The sequence below is a fragment of the Phyllostomus hastatus genome, unplaced genomic scaffold (genome assembly GCF_019186645.2).
Source record: "Phyllostomus hastatus isolate PE091 unplaced genomic scaffold, TTU_PhHast_1.1 phas_contig_210, whole genome shotgun sequence".
NCBI lineage: Eukaryota > Metazoa > Chordata > Mammalia > Chiroptera > Phyllostomidae > Phyllostomus > Phyllostomus hastatus.
Window position 1 is genome coordinate 38,256,480 of NW_025333737.1, and position 7,807 is coordinate 38,264,286.

Below are 7,807 nucleotides of genomic sequence, written 5' to 3' on the forward strand. Positions count from 1 at the left end.
CCCCTCGGCCCCCGCGCCCAGGGCTGCCCTCTCCAGCCCTCCACGGGCAGCGAGGGGGTCAGAGTCCTCCCCTGCAACCTGCAGTGGCCCCTGGAAGGACTCCCAGCCGCAGGTCCTTGGCAGGTGTCTGCTGGCTCCCTGGGGGCGGGGAGCTGGAAGGCTGACATCTGTGGAGTGTTTTTACTGTTGGACAAATTGAATCAATTAAACAGGCCCCATCGGGGTGGCTGGGAGCCCAGTGTACGGAAGGAGGATGGGAGCAGAGCCAAGGGGGTGTCTCCCCGCCAAGGCTTCAGGGTGAAGAGGCGAGCAGGACGTGCCCCCTTCCAGGGACCCTCTCTGCAGACCGCAGGCAGAGAGGGAGGGGCAAGGGGCAAGAGCCAAAGCCAGCCCGTGGAAGCTGGGACAAGGTGCTGAGGTGGGCGCGGAGGAGACTTCGGACCTCATGCCTGCCCCCGCTTCACCACTCCGAGACCCATTTCTCCACCCAAGATGCGGGCACTCGGGGCTTCCCCACCTCCTGGCCCGCAGCCCTGTGGGGCCAGCGCCCCCTGACACCGCGGCCTCCTTTCAAAGGCACTTTGTCGCTCCCACATGGAGGCCTCCGGAAGCTGGGAGGCTCCACCCAAGAGAGGAGGCTGCTGCCCAGCGAGGCCAGAGGAGGCAGGGGAGGAAGCGGAAACAGACTGCAGGGGTCACAGGGGGCGCGCCAGTCCCCCACCTGGAGCGGAAGCCTGCCCCTTGGGCCAACCCAGAGTGATTTAGGGGCCAGCTGCTCTGTGACCCAGCTGACTCGGAGCTGGCCACCGCTCGGGAGCCCAGCCGTCGCAGGCACACCCCCTCTGCCCAAGGTGCACCCCGTCCCCCCACCCTGATGAGGACGTCAGGGCCATCCTCTCAGATGTTCTTCCCCAGAGACCGGGGTCCGGCGGCAGCTTCTGGGGCTGCTGCAGGGTCTCTGCGGGTCAGGCCAGGCTCCCCGCCAAAGTGCCTCTGCTGGGTGACCTCACTGTCCCCCTGGACAACCAGACCACATCTGCCCCTTGATGTCAGCCGGGCCACCAGAGGCTGCCAGACACCTCATCGGCAAAGTCCCACGCAGGCCAGCGTGGTCTTCACCTGCCAACCCTCAGGACCGCAGGGCCCACAGGGCAGAGGCTGAGAAAGGACACTGGTCAATGCCCGGGGCAGGGCCGGCTCGAGGTCCCACTTCCAGAAACTAGCCTGGGACTGGGGCTACTTCACAGGGAGATGCCGCCCCTTCCGGGCAGGCCACCCGGGAGAGCCTGAGTCCCAGGCCCAGCTGCTTGGGGGTGGGGGTGGGATGGGAAAGGGCGGGGAGAGAGTGATATTCGCTCCCCTTTCCTTGCCTGGCACCTGTTGAGGACCCACACCTGCTGTTCGGGCAGGGTTTTGAGCCACTGTGGTGCTGAGCATGGGCCGGATGACCCGACGCAGGGTCTTGGCCATCTAGTGTGCGTCTCACGGGACAGAGTGCTCGGGCCGCTTCGCAAACAGCCCCTCTGGAGGGTGGGACTTGTCCAGGTTTGCTGAGCGCTCAAGCAGGTAACTGGAGGCGCTGGGCCTTAGAAGGAAGGGATGGCGGTTACTCCATCCACGGAGCTTTTGCTGCACTTTCGCCCCGACGTCACGAGCTGTGGTGCAGCTTTGGGGCAGGAAGTTGCCGCCCGGTGACTTTGGGGACCATGTTCAAAAGCCGCCTCTGCGGCCTCCCGCACTCATCCTGGGTCTACCAGAAGGCGTGAACCAGGAGATCAACCTTCGGCGCCGCCGCCGGCCCTCCCTGCGGAGCCCGCCGGCCGAGAGGAGTGGTATGGAGGCGCCCTCCAGCGGCTGCGGCCGGGAAGGCGGCCGGCCTGGAGGACCTGAAGCGCCGGCGGCGTGGGGAGAGCACAAGCTTGGGAGGAAAGACTGGCGCCTTCCCCGCGCCTGGCCTCTGGACCCCGCCGCACCTCCGCGACAGCGTCCCCGTGGCCTCTGTTCCTGATTGGGCCGCACAGAACTTGGGAACCGAAAGGGAGCTGCCCAGTGAGAGTAAGAAGCAAGACACCGCTTGGGGTGACCCTGCAGGGCTCCCGCCTGGAGCCTCGAGGGGGCAGAGCTGGGGAGGAGGAGAGAGAGCGGCGGGCGGTCGGGAGCTGCGTCTGCTTTTATCCCCTGCGGGGCGGCTGTGTGCCCCCCGTCCCTGTCTCTGTGATGCACGCAGCCTCTGGCAGGGAATGCCTCCGCGAGGCAGCCCGCCCCGCACAGCTCGCCAGCTGGGTGGAGGCGGTAGCGCACAGTAAAGCAGGGTGTCGCGGCCCACCCAGAAGCTACCGGCGCCTCCTCTGAACTTAAACCCCGCCACACCCAGCCAAGAGCACTTCTGGAACACAGAGGGCAGGCAGGCATGGTTTCCAGTCTTTGGGCTTTAAATATTTTAATAGCTTTGTTGAGACATACCTCACATACCATACAATTCCCCCACTTAAAATGTACAATTCCCCCTGACTGGTGTGGCTCATTTGGTTGGGCATCATCCCGCAAAACCGGAAGGTCGCTGGTTCGACTCCCAGTCAGGGCACATGTCTGTGTTACAGGTTCGGTCCCTGGCCCTAGCAACTCATCGATGTTTCTCTCCCTCTCTTCCCCACTCCCTTTCCCTCGCTCTAAAAATAAATAATTCTTAAAGTGTACGATTCTATGGTTTGGGTATATTAGAGCATTATTATTTTTTTTATTGTAATGAAATGTACATAACAAAAGTTGCCATTTTAAGCGTACAGCTCAGTAGCATTAAGTACATTCACAACGCTCTGCCGTCACCACCCACTCCCAGAACCTTTGCACCTCAAACATAAACCCTGCACTCATTAAGCAATAAGGCCTCCTTCCTCCACCCCACAGGTCTCAGTAACCTCTAACCCACTTTCTGTTTCTATTCGAAGTATTTCACAGAAGTGGGATCGTACAACATCCGCCCTTTCATGTCCGGCTATGTCCCTAGGCATCATGTCTCTAGGGTCCATCTACACCGAAGCCTAGGTCAGAACTTCGCTCCTTTTTTATGGCTGAGTAGTATTCCACCGTGCCGCCACACCACGCCGTGTTTGTCCATCGTCTGCTGGCAGACACTTGCATTGTTTCCGCCCTTTCCCTACGTGAATAATGAGCATGAGCTGTCGAGCCCCTGCATGCATTCGTTTCCTTTGGGTATGTTCCTAGGGGTGGGACGTAATTCAGTCTTTAGCTCTTTGAGAGTGAACACACTTTTCATAATGGCTGCACCAGCATTGCACGAGGGTTTCACTTTCTCTGCATCCTCACCAACACTCGTTACTTTCATTATTATTATTTAGTATAGCATTGATTTTTTAAAGTAATATTTTCATTGCAAACTATATACGCGTTAAAAATAACTTAGAAGCTGCAGAGGAGAAAGGCATTTTGTATTTTCCTGCAAACCTACCACCTGCAGGTGACCGCGCTAATTTGGGGTGAAAGCAGGCTTGTCTGCTTTCTAAGGCCTCGGTGTTGGGAATGGCGGGGCGGCAGCGAGGGGGAGAGCAGAGAAGGCAGGAGCCAACCCTGAAACCTTGCAAGGGTCGCCCCGGCAGCCCCGCCTCGCCTGGGGTGGGGGGTCGGCCACTGCGGATCTGTGTGCAGGCCCATTATTGAGGGCGACCACGACCGCAGACTCGCTCACGGCCTCGCTTCCCTCACCGGAGGGCGGCGCCGGGAGAGTTAAAAAGGGGCCAAGCGACTTTGACGCAGGAAGCCCCCAGGGGACCTGACCCAGACCCCGCCGCCCTGCGGGTCCCGCGGCCGGGCCCGCCAGGAGTCGCGTGCCCATTCGCCGAGCGGGTGGCTACTCAGGCCAATCACGGAGGGCAGAGGCTCAGCGCCCAATGGGAGCGCGGCGGGTGGGGCGCGCGCGTGCGCACTGCGCCCCGCGCGTGGCCGCGTCCGGTCACCAGAGGGTACCTGCGGGGTGCCCCCAGGCCCTGGCTTCCTGGCGCGGGGTGTGGCCGCGATCCCGCCTCCCGGGGGTCTCCTAGACGCCCGCCCCTCCCCTGCCGTGCGGGGTCCCCCGGCGCCCCGAACTTCTAACGAGCACCGGGAGGTGGAAGCACTGTTTGGCCGCGGAACTGTCGTTATTGTAAGAACAAACGCTCAGTACAAAAGGGAGACGCAGAATTTACGAGACGGCCCCTCGGAGCCCGGCGGGCGACATCTGGCTGCGGCGTTCTGCAAGAGCGGTTCCTTTATCTGGAAACAAAGGCGTCCCCGGACCCGCGAGGCCGCAAAGACCCGGGCCCCTGTCGGCCCCTCCGGGCGGGCGCGGGCCCGAAGGGTTCTTGGCGGCGGATCGCGTGTCCCCCGGTTGCAGGCGGGACGGAGCCCCCTCCCCTCCCCCTTCTAGCTCCTTCTCCGCCCTTGACCCTCCTCCTCCTCCTCCCTTTCCTTCCTCTTCCTCCTCCCCTCTCCCTTTCCTTCCCTTCCCCCCTCCTCCTCACAACCCTCACCTCCCCCAGCCCCCCGGCAGCCAAGCGACAAGATTAAGCGATAAGGCTCGAGGAAAATTTTCCCAGGTCAGCTCTGCTGTGGAGAATAACTAATCGAATCAAGGCGTCTGCGATCCCCGCCCCTTATCCCGGGTTCTGAAGAGCCCGCGGGGACCGGCATCTTCCCGGACAGGATTTTCCCTCTTCCCGGGGAAGGCAGGCCCCTCGCAGGGCTGGGCGTCCCCGCTCCCCTAGCGGCCGTGCCCTCGGGGTCCAGCCCTGCATCTGTCCGACCTGTCCCTGCTCAGCCTCGGGCCTGCCCAGGTGGCCGGGCGGGGCTCTGAACAAAGGCCGCAGGGACCCGCAGCCTTGGCGCGGAGAAGCCCCTAGCACGTGACCCGGCCCTAGGGCTGAGCGAGTGGGCCTGCAAGCAGGTTCCGCCCCCCCCCCATACCCTCCAACCCTGGAGTCCAGCTCGGTTCCGAGATCCCTTTGGAGAGGGACGTAGGTGGCCGGATCCGCTGCACCTCGCTCGGGTGCACAGTGGGAGCCAAGCTGTGGGGACATGTGGCCACGAGAACAGAGGGCACCTATCACACCCGTCTGCCTCCCTCCTCCCCCTCTCTGTAGCAGGGAGGACTTTGCTCCCCAAGGGCTGCCTGGGCTGCAGGGGGGTTGGTGGCGGGCAGACCTGGAGGCAGGTCCTCAGGGGGGTGTAGACCCGGCGCTGGGCGGGGCTCCGCCTCTAACTGGAAGGGTAAACCCTCCAATCTCTGCTCCAGCTTCACACCGCACCTGGAGAAGGACGCCGACGTCAGGGGAGCCAAAGTCCTCCAGGCATCCACGGCCCCGCCCCATCTGGCCTCTGCTCCCTGCGCCACGATTTCATGGCCCCGGACACTCTGGCCTCGCAGTTCCTGGGATTCACCCAGGGGTGCTGTCACCCCAGGGCCTTTGCACCGGCCATCCCTCTGCGGACTGCTCCTCCCCCTTCCCGCTGGCCGCCCCCATTTCCTCCTTTAAATCTTTGCGCACCGTTGTGGGCCTCCTCCAGCTCCCTGTTTAAACACGTGATCCCGCCGGCCCCTCCCAGGCCGGGCCCCAGCCCCGGGTTCCTTCCCCCAGCCCTAACGCGCTGCTGTTTCCTTGTTTTTCACGGTCTGTTTCCCTCGACTAGGGGTGTGAGTTCTCTCCGCCGCTTCCCAGCTGTGGCCTGCCTGGCTCCCAGGAGGCCCTCCCTAAGTATCTGTTGACAATAAAGTAATGACTATAAATCCATAAACCTGCGGACCCCCTTTCAGACCCAGGGCGGCCGTCCCAGCCCCACGCCAGAGCCAGCGATGCGGCCAGGAGCCGCTCTGCGTGACGCACACCGTGCACAGTTCAGGTGCTCTGAGTATCGGGGGGTCCTCGCTGACCGGGGAGGAAAGAGCAGCCCGTGAACAGGAAGTAACTAGCGGTTGCCCAGAACCGCCCCAGACAAATGGGAAGATGCTCCAGTCACCTCCAAAATCGGACGTGCACACCCAGCAACCGGAATGGGTCGTTTCTCACCCAGCAGACTGGCAGGCATTACCGGCGGTCACGGCTGGGGTGGGTGGGAGGCTGGGGAGAGACACGCACGGTGGGCGGGCAGGGCCCCCCAGCTGCTGGGCCGCTGAAACCCCGGCTCAGCCCTGCCGGGCACTCGGTAGAGCTGCACCAGAGACCACACATGAGGGTGCGGGTGAGGCCCGCCCCTCGCCCCTCCTGGTCTCTTTCCCGATGCAGTTTGCATCCGATGTTCCCGAGACACCAGCTGGCCTGGCTGCCCGTGGGTGCCAGGTTGGGGGCGGCTCCGCTCACAACCTCAGCGGAGGGGCCCACGGGCACCATACGGTGGGTGGGAGGCCTCGAGCGCAGCCCTAGAAACGCTTATTAACGAGCCAATAAATCACAGCTCCACCCCCTCCCCCCCGCCCCTCATCGCCGCCTGACGTTTTTTGTACTGATGCATTTAATTCCTCTTTAAAGCTGGGCGAGACTGTGTGTTTGATCTCCGCAGGGGCCGCACACAGCAGAGAGCCCCCGGCCTCCCTGACTCTGGATGGCTGCCGTGACGGGGGCCCCTACGCTGGAGGCCCCGTCCCGCCCCGAGGCTCCTCCGTTTGGCTCCGGGCCACGCTCCCTGGGATGACATCACAGTTGGTGCTGGCCTTGGCAGCTGGCTTATTGGCCCCTAGCCGGGGACACCCAGCCGTCCGGGAGGCCCCGTCAGGTGGCAGGCCCTGGCCCCTGGCCTGTCATCCACGCCTCCCTGGAGACAGGAGGCCCGGCCAGGGTCAGGGTGGGTGCTGGCTCTCCTCAGGCCTGTCCAGGCCGCAGGGACGATTTGAGTGATTCCTTGGCCCGCACTGCCCGCACAGGCAAGATCTTCGAGCCTCGCACAGAGGGACATGACTGCAGTAAAGAGCATTCTCAGCAAAAAGCATGAGAAAGCACCCAAGGGGTTCTGTTCCAGCCGGGACAGGCCGGATCCCTCGAGCCCGCCGGGCCCTGGAGAGAGGATCCTGGGAGAATCCCAGCAGAACAGCCACTTCCTACTTTCCAGGTGTGGCCCTCGCCTGCTTCAGGTGGACCCAAGGCATCATAATAACAAACTGGCCAATCAGCTTTAAAAACAAGCAGGTAGTGGGCAGACACGTGCCCCCTGTGGTGGGCGCCTCTGGGCCGGCCCCAACCCCGTGTCCTGGTCCTGTGACCGGGGCCCCCTCCCGCAGTGTACCGGCTGGAGTGCTGGGGCCGCTGGAGCAGGGCCCAAGGGAGAGTGCTCCTGAGATCAGGTGGGGAGACACTGCGGCTCTCACCTCCCTCCCGCCAGCAGCCGCAGGAGCCCGGTCCAGTGGGTCGGTGACGTCTCCAGAGGCCACGGGCCCTGCACACAGCCCCCTGGGAGCCCCTGAGCCAGGACCACCCAGGCAGGGACGCCGCGCCGGAGGGAAGGGAAGGGAGGGGAAGCGGCAGGTGGAGGAAACGCAGCCAGGCAGCCAGGCCCGTGCAGGAGCCCGTGGTGAAACCAGGAGCAGGAGGAGGCGGGCGCCCCGTGGAACAGCACAGCTGGGGGAGCCCGGAGCGGAGGCAGAGCACCAGGTGGAGGCTCCAGCCCTGCCCCCCATCCCCCAGTGCACCCCAGGCCTGGCCCAGCAGGGCCCCACCCCCGGGCCTGGGAGGCACGGTGACCCCCACCGCGAGGAAGAGAGGAGTGAGGCCCCAGGGGCCGGGCGACTCCACCGACGCTGCACGGCCTGTGCGTGTCTCAGCCA

The 7,807-nt window shown here is 63.8% G+C and overlaps 1 long non-coding RNA gene across 1 annotated transcript; it reads left to right on the top strand.

Annotated features, from left to right (window-relative positions):
• The first annotated feature begins 3,982 nt into the window (after positions 1-3,982).
• Positions 3,983-5,787, top strand: LOC123816922. The gene is made up of 2 exons (XR_006785356.1): positions 3,983-4,592; positions 5,288-5,787. It is a non-coding gene; the product is annotated as an uncharacterized LOC123816922 (long non-coding RNA).
• Positions 5,788-7,807: the final 2,020 nt, after the last annotated feature.